The 12,905-nt window shown below is 41.1% G+C and overlaps 1 protein-coding gene across 1 annotated transcript in view; it reads right to left on the reverse strand.

Moving 5' to 3' along the window:
• UPF2 (UPF2, regulator of nonsense mediated mRNA decay) overlaps positions 1-12,905 on the reverse strand; it is a 120,501-nt gene that overhangs the window by 6,376 nt on the left and 101,220 nt on the right. The gene's annotated exons all lie outside the window — the stretch shown is intronic.

Here is a 12,905-nt window from a genome sequence, read left to right on the forward strand (position 1 = left end):
TTTTTTTTTTTTTTTTTTTTCTTTTTTTTTTTTTTTGAGACAGAGTCTCGCTGTGTCACCCAGGCTGCAGTGCAGTGGCGCGATCTCGGCTCACTGCAAGCTCCGCCTCCCGGGTTTACGCCATTCTCCTGCCTCAGCCTCCGAGTAGCTGGGACTACAGGCGCCCGCCACCGCGCCCGGCTAGTTTTTTTTTTGTATTTTTAGTAGAGACGGGGTTTCACGGTGTTAGCCAGGATGGTCTCGATCTCCTGACCTCGTGATCCACCCGCCTCGGCCTCCCAAAGTGCTGGGATTACAGGCTTGAGCCACCGCGCCCGGCCTAAAACCATCTGTTTTAAAACTCAATCTAGAATTATGCTAAAAGTTGACATCAAGCTTATCGGACTATCTAGTTTTCCGCATGTATATTTTGCTTGCTTTTGAAAAAGGAAATATTGGCCCACTGTGAATCTTTCATTCCATTCGGTAAGATTTTTCTAAGTTAATGACAACTGCTTTATAATTATGTGTGATTTCAGTCCTAAAGGATACAATTTGTTTATGCCTAACTGGGACTCACTTAAAGTAGATAATCTCTCTCTTTTATTTATTACAACTTTTTTCTTTTTTGGGGGGAGGGGGAGGGGCAGAGTCTCGCTGTGTTACCCAGGCTGGAGTGCAGTGGTGCCATCTGGGCTCACTGCAGCCTCGACCTCCTGGGTTCAAGCAATCCTCCTGAATAGTTGGGATTACAGGTGCACGCCACCACACCCAACTAATTTTTGTATTTTTAGTAGAGACTGGGTTTCCCCATGTTGCCCAGGCTGATCTCAAACTCCTGAGCTCAAATGATCCAGCTGCCTTGGCTTCCCAAAGTGTTTTACAGGCACAAGTCAACTGTGCCTGGTCAGATAATCTTTTTTTTTTTTTTTTGTGGGTTTGTGGGGTGTACATATTTATGGGGTACATGAGATATTCTGATACAGACAGACAATGTGTAATAAGATAATCCCTTTTGATATTATTTAATTTTATCCTTTTGGATAATAATCTTTCCTTTTGATATTATAAAAGGGACTGAGAACAGGTTTGTTTTGTCTGTTTCCCATATCTCTTTGCAAGCACTGGGACTACCCTTCTTTGTTCTTATGCTCTAAAGACAGCCTTTTAAAAAAGTACCTCCTGGGGCCCAGCACTTTGGGAGGCCGAGGTGGGTGGATGACCTGAGGTCAGGAGTTCGAGACCAGCCTGGCCAACATGGTGAAACCCCCGCCTCTACTAAAAATACAAAAATTAGCCAGGTGTGGTGGTGCATGCCTGTAATCCCAGCTACTTGGGAGGCTAAAGCAGGAGAATCACTTGAGCCTGGGAGGCGGAGATTGCAGTGAGCCCAGATTGCACCACTGCACTCCAGCCTGGGCAACTGAGTGATACTCTTGTCTCAAAAAAAAAAAAAAAAAAAAAAAAAAAAAAAATATATATATATTTATATAAAAACATCAATTAGGCTTTGAGAGTGACAGCTAAATTTTAAATCATTTTCTGTTCCAAGTACAAAATAAGATGCCTTGGATGAAGAGACATGGCAGACTGAATTTCTTAATGTAAATTATAGACTCTGGCATTACAATCCTCTTAATCAGTTGGCTGGCTTTCCTTTCAGTGGCTATACTAACTGGTCCTAAACAGTTATGAATTATGCAAATAGAGGGATTGGTATATTACTGTTTTACAAAATAGTCAAGCAAGGCAGCCCAGTAAAAAATGTAGATAGGTGGGGCACAGTGGCTCATGCCTATAATCCTGACACTTTGGGAGGCCGAGGTGGGTGGATGACCTGAGGTCAGGAGTTCGAGACCAGCCTGGCCAACATGGTGAAACTCCATCTCTACTAAAACTATAGTCCCAGCCACCCGGGAGGTTGAGGCAGGAGAATTGCTTGAACCCGGGAGGCGGAGGTTGCAGTGAGCCAAGGTTGTGCCACCGCACTCCAGCCCGGGCAAAAGAGCAAGACTCCGACTCAATTAAAAAAAAAGTAGACAGATAATTTCTTAATCATCATGAAACTGGACGTTGCAACTCTAAGATATTTTTATCTAAACACTCAGAAATAAAACAGTTGGCCACTTCTCCCCCTTTTAGGTTCCTGACGATAAAATTTGAAATTTCCTTCATAATCCACTAATAATAAGCCTAATGATGATGGCACTAATCACAATAATAAAATAGTACAAAACATTGTAAAGAAAAGTTCATAATGTGATCAAAGAAGGTTAAAAGATCTTCTAACGGGAAACAATTATAAATAAAAGATGAACAAAAACACATTTTATGAACTCAGACAAATTTTACAAAAGGCAAAGTTCTCAAGTATTATGTACTTAAAAAGAACATAAAAGAGACAGTAATAAATACAGGGAAACAAAGAGACAAATTTACTGATGGCCACCTTTGCCTACTGCCTTTACTGCAGAGCTGCTAAGATACTGTTAACAGAGACACACTACTTTATAGCAAGTTAGATGATAAAAATATTGAAGTCACTCAAACTAAATTTCCTGAACATAATAGCAATGAAGGTGATTTAGCTTATATTTTGCTGCTACTCCATGACTGTAGCTAAAATTAAAAAACATAATCCCAAGTTACTATTACATATAACTATCCATTATTCTAGTAAAAATATAATGACAAATCATAACTCCTTATGTAAACATTAATTGCAAAAAAGGCTTGTCTGCCAGTATTAAACTATACTATGTTACACATTTGTTTGAAATAATAAAAAAGTTGTTTTTTTTTTTTTTTTTTTTTTGAGACGGAGTCTTGCTCTGTCGCCCAGGCTGGAGTGCAGTGGCGCGATCTCAGCTCACTGCAACCTCTGCCTCCTGGGTTCACGCCATTCTCCTGCCTCAGCCTCCCAAGTAGCTAGGACTATAGGCGCCCGCCACCTCGCCTGGCTAGTTTTTTTTTGTGTGTTTTTAGTAGAGACGGGGTTTCCCTGTGTTAGCCAGGATGGTCTCAATCTCCTGACCTCGTGATCCACCTGCCTTGGCCTCCTGAAGTGCTGGGATTACAGGCTTGAGCCACCGCGCCTGGTCAAAAAAGCTTTTTAAAGCATTTTATAACATTTATATTACATTAAAACTTGTTTTAATTTAAATTCATTATTCTAATTCATAAATATTTAAATCTAGAAAGAAAGAAATGGCTAAAAGCATTATCTTTTTCTTCTCTGCAACTACTCACTTCATTGGTGCAATTTTTTTTCCCCCAATGACCACAACAGAAAGTTATTTCTGAGTACAAATTTGATGCACAAAGAGGTCTTTCACTTTAAAACCAAAGATTCCTATAAGGCAACACATTTCACATTTGTAGAAAAACCGTTGCACCAGAAGGGCCAACACCCAAAAGCCAAATAAAGGAATAAAAATCAGAACAAAATATACTTTCTTTTTCAGACCACAACATACCAACGATGTTTCTTCAAATAATGTTCCAAAAACTGAACATTTTCCAAAATTCCAAATAAAGTTTAGAAGCATTGAAAATTTACTTAATAACCAGGTACTCTGAGTTCTCATTTCATGTCTGCTAATATTTTTAAAATTTAATAACAATATATCCTTAAAAATTAAAAATTAAATGTTACATTTTAAGAAACAAGAACTTCAAATTCATTTACATAAAATTACATAAGCCACCCGGTTTATAATCTACCTACTTTCAACCAAAAATATTCCTTCTAAAAAATACATAATCTTATTTTGATTTATACAATTTAGAATTTCAGACTGCTGGGGTATACTTATTTTCCAAAGCCCACAAGCTTTTTTTAAGTAGGCTTTGATTATTTTCAATGCCTACATGTTCTATAAGGGCCAGATGGGGTGTAGAGTTGACAAAGGTGATAATGAATATTCATGTACTTCATGAAAGGGAGGAAGAAAAAAACTGATTATTTACTGTTGTGCAATCTGACCTTCAAAAAGAGATATTCCTAAACTCTCTTTTAGTTAACAAAAATCATGGCCTTAGTGTGCCAATGGAATAGCATTATCTAGCAGCTGTGCAGGAATAGAGACCAAGGTATATCTAGCTGAAGCTGCCATGTACTCCCCTCCACAATTCAACAGACAAGATATGTGCATGTGTGCATGCCTTCCAACTTTACAGCCTAATTACCTTTAGAAACTATATGCCAAGAAAAGCTGGTGATGGGGGAATGGAGGAGGAAGCTAAGAGTTTTTAAAGAGAAAGAGAATGAAGGAGATCTAAAACATGGTAACTGAAATAGAAAAGTCTAGTTCAGAGAACTAAATAGTCCCTAGAAAAGCAAAAATGCTGGGATTTGTGAATCCTGGTTTAACAGTGGTGAATTAGCATTTCCCGGTGCTCTGAGGACAGCAGTCTTAGCAAAGATCTCAGGGCAACACCACATTTAGGGCCTGATTTTTGAAAAAGCTCTCATTTTCCCCACAGATAGAGAATGGAGAGTAAAGGAATGGGGATGTGCCAGAGTCCAACCCTGGTCAAAGGAGGGGAGGGGTGTGGCTCTCCTGAAAGCACCAGGAGGCCTGGCTGGAGCCTGGACTGGAGGCAAGGCCTGATGATGGCAGTGTCTGAGGAAGATTCAGCAATGCTGTGATCCTGTCAAAGTTAACTCTCAATACATGAGTCATGCCGTGAAGTCTTTGCCAGCCCCACACTCCACGATTCTTCTTCTTATTTTTTTCTTTGAGACGGAGTCTCGTTCTGTCGCCCAGGCTGGAGTGCAATGGTGCGATCTTGGCTCACTACAACTTCCACCTCCTGGATTCAAGTGATTCTCCTGCCTCAGCCTCCTGAGCAGCTGGGATTACAGGTGCCCACAACCACGTCTGGCTAATTTTTGTATTTTTAGTAGAGACAGGGTTTCACTATGCTGGTCTTGAACTCCTGACCTTGTGATTCGCCCACCTTGGCATCCCAAAGTGCTGGGATTACAAGTGTGAGCCACCGCACCCGGCCACACTCCACAATTCTAATTGGTATATAGGTGGTATCGCTGCAGCAAAAAGTAGTATACTGCTCAAGTATATCACTTGTATGCTGCACAAGTATACTGCACAATTTTGATCTCGGTGTACATGAGAAGTTGCCCAACAAATGCAGGGATATTTAGGCATCCTATATTTGAGGTTGTGCTAGTGGGGAGGACATCTCAGATGCAACTTATTGCAGAGTCTTCCCTGATCATCCTACCTAAGAGGCAGCCTCCCTCTCCTGGCACCTCATCACCCCTGTCTCTTTCTATCCTCTTACCCTGCTTTATCCTCCTTGGTAGCTGTGGGGAAAAGAAAGATCAGACTGTTACTGTGTCTATATAGAAAGAAGTAGACATAAGAGACTCCATCTTGTTCTGTATTTGAGATGCTGTTAATCTGTGACCCCACTCCCAACCTTGTTCTTGCAAGAGACATGAGCTGTGGTGACTCAAGGTTTAAAGGATTTTGGGCTGTGCAGGGTGTGCTTTGTTCAAGAAGTGCCTGAAGGCAGTTTACTGGTTAAAAGTCATCACCATTCTCTTAATCTCAAGTACCCAGGGACACTGCCAAAGGTTGCAGGGACCTCTGCCTAGGAAAGCTAGGTATTGTCCAAGGTTTCTCCCTGTGTGATAGTCTGAAATATGGCCTTGTGGGAAGAGAAAGACCTGATCGTCCCCCAGCCTGACACCCGTGAAGGGTCTGTGCTGAGGAGGACTAGCACAAGAGGAAAGAAGGCCTCTTGGCAGTTCAGATAGAGAAAAGCATCTGTCTCCTGCTCGTCCCTGGGCAATGGAACATCTCGGGTGTAAAACCCGATTGCATGTTCTGTTTACTGAGAGAGGAGAAAACCACCTCAGGGCGAAAGGTGGGACTTGCTAGTGCAATGCTGCTCTTTATGCACTAAAAAGGTTTATGGAGATGTTTACATATGCATATCAAGGCACAGCACTTTTCCTTAAACTTATTCATGTCACAGAGATCTTTATTCATATGTCTTACTGCTGACCTTCTCCCTACGATGATCCTCTTATCCTGCTACGTCCCTTTTTCTAAGATGGTAAAGATAATTATCAATAAATACTAAGGGAACTGAGACCAGTGCCAGCGTGGATCCTCTGCATGCTGAGCGCTGGTCCCCTGGGCCCACTTTTCTTTCTCTATACTTTGTCTCTGTGTCTCATTTCTTTTCTCAAGTCTCTCGTTCCACCTAACGAGAAACGCCCACAGGTGTGGAGGGGCAGGCCACCCCTTCAGTAGCCATTCCCCCAACGTGACTTGGTGTATTTCTCATATGCCTCCCAACACCAGAATGAAAGCTTGCACGAGAGGAGGGACTCTGGCTAACTGCTGCTATGTTCTGCACACAGAAGTGCCTGGTGTGTAGCAGGTAAATAATAAATATTTGTTAAACGACTGTGTAGATGAATGTGGGAGTCAGGTATTGGACTTGTCTAAGATAACTGTGGCAGCTACCATATACAACAAAATGTAACATTCTATTAATTCTAAGAGGCACCATTATTTTATTTATCCCTAAAGCAGAAATAAATGCTGTCAATTATCACAGGATTCCATGAACTCTAAGAAGCAACTTGATCTCAGAAATGTTAAAATGTAAAAAAAGTTCACAGAATTGATCTATATACACCTAAAGGTATATCTGAGAGCTGGCCTATATTCTCTTCATACCATGTTTCACTATCTACAAATAGGTGCATTTGTCTCTCTCACTCTCTCAGTAGGAGGTAAGTTCCACGAGGGCAGGCACATTGGTCTGTGTATCACTGTAGCCTCAGGACCTGAATAGAATAGTACCTGGCACATAGTAGATGCTCAATAAGTATACGACAAATCAACAATGAGTCCCTAGAGTAACAGCTTGGTAGAGGGGGAAAAGGTTTTGAGGGACAATCTTGTATGAAGGGGGAAAGAGCAAACAACAAAAATGGAGAGGGATATAGAGAAGGGTTGGTGTGATTTTCTTTTTTTTTTTTTTGGAGACGGAGTCTGGGTCTGTCACCCAGGCTGGAGTGCTGTGGCTGATCTCAGCTCACTGCAAGCTCCGCCTCCCGGGTTCACGCCATTCTCCTGCCTCAGCCTCCCGAGTAGCTGGGACTACAGGCACCCGCCACCTCGCCCGGCTAGTTTTTTGTATTTTTTAGTAGAGACGGGGTTTCACCGTGTTAGCCAGGATGGTCTCGATCTCCTGACCTCGTGATCCGCCCGTCTCGGCCTCCCAAAGTGCTGGGATTACAGGCTTGAGCCACCGCGCCCGGCCTCAATGCTGTATTTCTTAAAACACAACAATCATAAGAACTGTAACAGTCAACAATCACAACCACCATAATACTCTTTCTGAACCGTGGATAAATCTAGGGAGTATTTCTCCCTCCACCTAACACCTCTGCCTAGGACATGGAAGGAACTATGGGACTTGGCTGCTGTTGACTGCTCCAGCCTCTCCCAAGCATGCAGTGCTGCAGGTTCTACCAAATCCCCCCCCCCCACCCCTCCTTAAATACACCACACCCTTCTATTCATCCTCCTAGACCATAATCTCAGGCAGCATGGGCTCATCACTGCATCCCTTTCTCCAGGGCTCCCCAGCAGGGCGTTACCCACAGCAGGCACTCAGGGAGTACTGAAGAATGAATGGAATCTATGACCATTCGGATTAATTCCTTGGTTGGCAATATCAATTATTTTTAACATTTACAATGAACTTTCCAACCAATTAATTAAATGAACCTTCACTGAAGACTTGCCATATGTTACAGGCTTGGAGATAGTAATGTTAAAAATACTTAGCCACTACCCTCCAAGAGCTCAATAAGCTTGTTAAGACAGATGCAGAAACAATTATGATGATACATCATAGGTGTATAACACCTGTGGAGGAGATTAAGTGACTACCTGTACCTGGCTGGCAGTGGTTGTGTGCCTTTCACGAAAGGCTGAATAGAAATGGCACATTTGAGAATGTTAAAGACTTCATCGACTTCTTCCAAGCAAATGGTAAAAGAGCAGTTTGGGGGATGTGGAGGGAATCCAGGCAGGGGAAGAACAGGTGCAAAGCAAGGACATGAACCAGCATGGTGCACTTAGGGAACTGCAAACACAGGACTGATGAATGAGCAGCAAAGAGGGAAGAGCTGAATATTCCATGAAGCTAGGCAGGTCATGCTGAAAGGCCCTCAATGTCTTGGAAACTGCTCTACCACCATTTAAACAGTCTTCTGATACAGGCCCCATATATTCAAGAGACTTGCAAATCAAGTAAAATCCTGTTTTACTGTTTTTTAAGCTCCAGCTTATTATAATCTACTTGAAGTCTTCCCAGGTTTATAAGATTTATAAAGACTTTTTTCTTAAAATTCAAAAGGATCACAATAGACAAATCTTGATTTTTCTCCCTGATTATAACATTAACATATTCTCTTCATAAAATATTTAAATACAAAAATGTATTGGTAAGTATGTCCATACTAACTCCTCCAGCTACTTCCCTCTGCCCCAACCCCAAGATGCAACAACTATTAACAATGGAGTATGTTCTCTCAGATTTTTTCTTGCATATACGAATATATACATATAAACACAAGCAACCACTATGCATACTGTTGTATACTCAACATACATATTTTTTCTTCTGTTTAATCCTGTATCTTGGTTATCTTTTTCTTTGAGTATATACAGAGCGAATTACGTCGATATGCCCTTATTATTTAATTGATTATTGACAGACAACCAAGACTTTTTTTTTTTAATGCTCCTTCCCACACATGGAAGGACTTTCTTTCCTATCACAATGTGATATCTTTGTATATTTAGCTTTATAAAGAGAACAAGTAGGGGTAAATTTTTAGATCAACTGGCAAGCCCATTCGACAGGTTTACTGAATTTCCCTCTAAAAAAGCTGGACTGACAGACATTTACAAATACGTTTACTCAAACAAAACCACACTGGGTATTATCACTTAGTAAATCTCAGTATCTGATGGTCTGATAAGTGAAAAGGCTCATCTGAATTTGCACACTATTTTATTACTCATGAGCTTTGGCATGATTTTGCCATTACCTTTCATACAATTAAAAAAAAAAAAAACTAGATCATTTATCATTTCTCATTGGTTTGCTATAGAAGTATTAGGCCTTTGTGTAGACTATAAACGTTTTCTTCCTGTCATTTCTTCAAGTTTCTCATAGCATCCTGTGCTAGAAGGCAACACAGTAAAATAGTTGAGAACAGACTCTCACACCTCTTAGCCATGTGGCCATAAGCAAGTTTCTTTTCTTTTTTTTTTTGGAGACGGAGTCTCACTCTGTCCCCCAGGCAGAGAGATTACGCAGTGGAACAATCTTGGCTTACTGCAACCTCCACCTCCCGGGTTCAAGTGATTCTCCTGCCTCAGCCTCCCAAGCAGCTGTGACTACAGGCATCCGCCACCACGCCCAGCTAATTTTTTGTACTTTTAGTGGAGACAGGGTTTCATCGTGTTAGTCATGATGGTCTCGATCTCCTGACCGCGTGATCCACCCATCTTAGCCTCCCAAAGTGCTGGGATTACAGGCGTGAGCCACCGTGCCTGGCCAGCAAGCTTCTTGTCTTTCCAAGCCTCTGTTTCTTTAGCTAAAGCAAAGGAATACTAACAGTATCTGACAGCACTGTGCAAAGAATAGATGTAAAGCACTTGATGCAGGGCCCAACAGTCTTCAAAATTATGGGAGTGTTTGATAGATTTGCAATTAATTCTGGTGTGGAAATAAAACGGAAAGTCAACTTTATTTCTGTTTATTGTCTGTTTTCCCTTAACTGATTTGCAATGTTATCTTCATCATATTATTAAACGGTCATGTTTTGGGTCGATTTTGTATTCTCCTCCGTTTCATTAATCTGTTCCTGTATCAAACTATTATTGTCAGTTTAAAACGTTTTATCTTTTTTTTTTTTTTTTTTTGAGATGAAGTCTCACTCTTGTCCCCAATGGTGCGATCCCGGCTCACTGCAACCTCTGCCTCCCAGGTTCAAGTGATTCTCCTCCTCAGCCTCCCGAGCAGCTGGGATTACAGGTGCCCACCACCGAGCCCAGCTAATTTTTTTTTGTATTTTTAGTAGAGACAGGGTTTTACCATGTTGGTCAGGCTGGTCTTGAACTCCTGACCTCATCTGATCCGCCCGCCTCGGCCTCTCAAAGTGCTGGGATTACAGGTGTGAGCCACCGCACCCGGCCATATTTTCATATCTTGTAGAGCATTTCACTCATTTCCCAAAAATCTGTTAGCATTCTCTATTTTGCTTATTCTTACAGATGTTTTAAGAAATAATTTTAAATTTATTCTGCATTGATCTCCCTGCTCTTCTCTTTCCCCTGCAAAACCAAAACATCTTCCTGGTGTGATATAATTAGGATTACACTAAGTTTAAGGGCTTGATTTATGGAAAACTAGTATCTCTAGGATACTGCATCTTCCTGTGACAATTTTATCAAAACAAAGAGATACTGTACAGTTGTTCAGTATTTTGATATTGCTTAAAAACTAGGGCCTAGTATAGGATTAAGTTTTTCTCCAGCACAAAAAGCACATCTCCTGCAAAAATGTGAATCCAAACTTCCCTCCTTGATTATATCTTCCCATCCTTCCAGCTTGCTTCTTCAAGAACTGTCAATAAGCAAAAATTATTGGACCATATCAAAAACTTCTATTCCTTTGACTTCATCAGCTTTTCTACCTTATTTCTAAATGTTAGGGTTCTTCAGGGCTCAATTCTGACCCTGCTTCTCTTCTATCTCCACACTTTACACCGGGGATGAATCATTTGTTCCAATGCTTTAAATATACTCTACTAATCACATTTCTGTTTTCACTCCACATATCCCTCTGATCTCCATACATTTCCATTTTGACACCTTAAGGCTTCTCAAGTGTAACATGGGCAAAGGGAAACTTCTGCTCATTGGTCCCTTGTTTCCTGTCCCAGAGATTAGCCAGTGGCCCAATCTGGAAAACCAGCTATCATCTATGATGCCTCGCCCCCTACACACCCATATCCAATCCAGCAACAAATAAGCCAGGTCACTCCACCCCTGAATAGCTGAAATCCAGACTTCTCTCCGTGTGTCTTGCCATATGCTAGACAGCTGACCATCATCTCTCACCTGACTCACTACAACAGCCTTCTGTCCAGGCTCCCTGAATTTAGTCTTGCCCTGTTGGGTACCTCTACCCTCCCACATAGGATTGTGCCCCACCCTCTATTAGTGTTGGCCTTCTTTTAGTTTTTTAAACACAGGTTCTTTTCTCCCTCAAGACTTTTGACACATTGTTCCCATCTTCCCTTAAATTTTCACCTGGATGGATGGCTCCACTTTACTTGCCCTGTTTGAAATTCATGACCTCAGAGACGTCTTCTCCATTATCCTATCTAGGAATGCCCTTCCCTCAATCTCTACCAAAGCATTCTGCTCTTAGCATTCATCACAATTTGAAATGATGTATTTGTTTAGTTGTTAAATATCTACCTTCTGTTAGAACAGGAACCACGTCAGTTGCATTTACCACTTTATACTTAGCCTGATGCACACTGTTAGGCACACAGTAGGTACCCAATAAACATATCTGCTAAAGAAATGAGTGGCTGAGTAAATGGCTACTGATTAATATAAGATGGGAAGTTTCTCAGAGAAGTAAACCATTCTCTCCTCCAAGGGATTATAATGATTATGTTTTGTTGGATTGCTTGGGCTCCTAAATAAAATAAATGTAAGATTTATTTCATAAATTAGGAGCTTTCTGGATATATGAACACATGTTATTTTAATATTTAAAGAAAGAAGATCACCTAAGACACCTATAACACTAATTTGTACTTGATCATACCTTTGGCTGTAGCAGCATCAAGGAAAGTAAAATCCAATATTTCAACTCTAAAGGACTGCTCCATGAGCATATAAAGATTCCATAATATCTTCTACCTTTAAAAAAAAAAACCCTGTCTTTTAACTCTATGACCTTCTCTAGCTACCTCCCCGTTTCTCTTCCCTTTCTGGCAAAACTCCTCAAGACTTATCTATATCCAGTATCTTCACTCCCTCCCTTCCCATTCTCCACCAAACCCACCCCAACGGGGCCTGCATCCTGCCATTCAAACAAACCAACCCACTCGTCAAGTCACCAAAGGGTTAACATCAAGTACATATAGGGCTGAAGTAAGCAGTCTAAGATTTTACCTCTAACTCTAGAAAAATATAGTTACTTGAAATTACTGTGGCATTCAAAAAACTGCTAGATGGTGTTTTTTAGAAAATCCAGTTTATTAATGTTATGAATACATTAAACAACTAGTATTTCTTTAAACATTAAATAACAAACATTTTTCCATTAACATAGAAGCTATTCAACTAATAAATGTAAGAATTTACTAAATTAAATGACCCCAAATATCTATCTTATGCACAGTTTGGCTTCCAAACAAACCGCAAGAAAGAAGTCTTAGAAATATGAGTTAATAGGCCGGGCACGGTGGTTCACGCGGTAATCCCGGCACTTTGGGAGGCCGAGGCAGGCGGATTACCTGAGAGGTCTGGAGGTCGAGACCAGCCTGGCCAACATGGTAGAACCCCGTCTCTACTAAAATACAAAACTTAGCCCAGGGTGGTGGCACATGCCTGTAATCCCACCTACTAGGGGAGGCTAAGGCACAAGAATTGTTTGAACCCAGGAGGTGGAGATTGCAGTGAGCTGAGATCGTGCCATTGCACTCCAGCCTGGGCACTCCAGCAACAGAGTGAGACTCCGTCTCAAGAAAAAAAAAGAAATACGATTTAAGAAATAAAAGCAAAGATTGGCATAATGAAATTATTCTGTTCCAAATCTTGTGTGTGTTGCATTTTCAC

The sequence above is a fragment of the Theropithecus gelada genome, chromosome 9 (genome assembly GCF_003255815.1).
Source record: "Theropithecus gelada isolate Dixy chromosome 9, Tgel_1.0, whole genome shotgun sequence".
Lineage (NCBI taxonomy): Eukaryota > Metazoa > Chordata > Mammalia > Primates > Cercopithecidae > Theropithecus > Theropithecus gelada.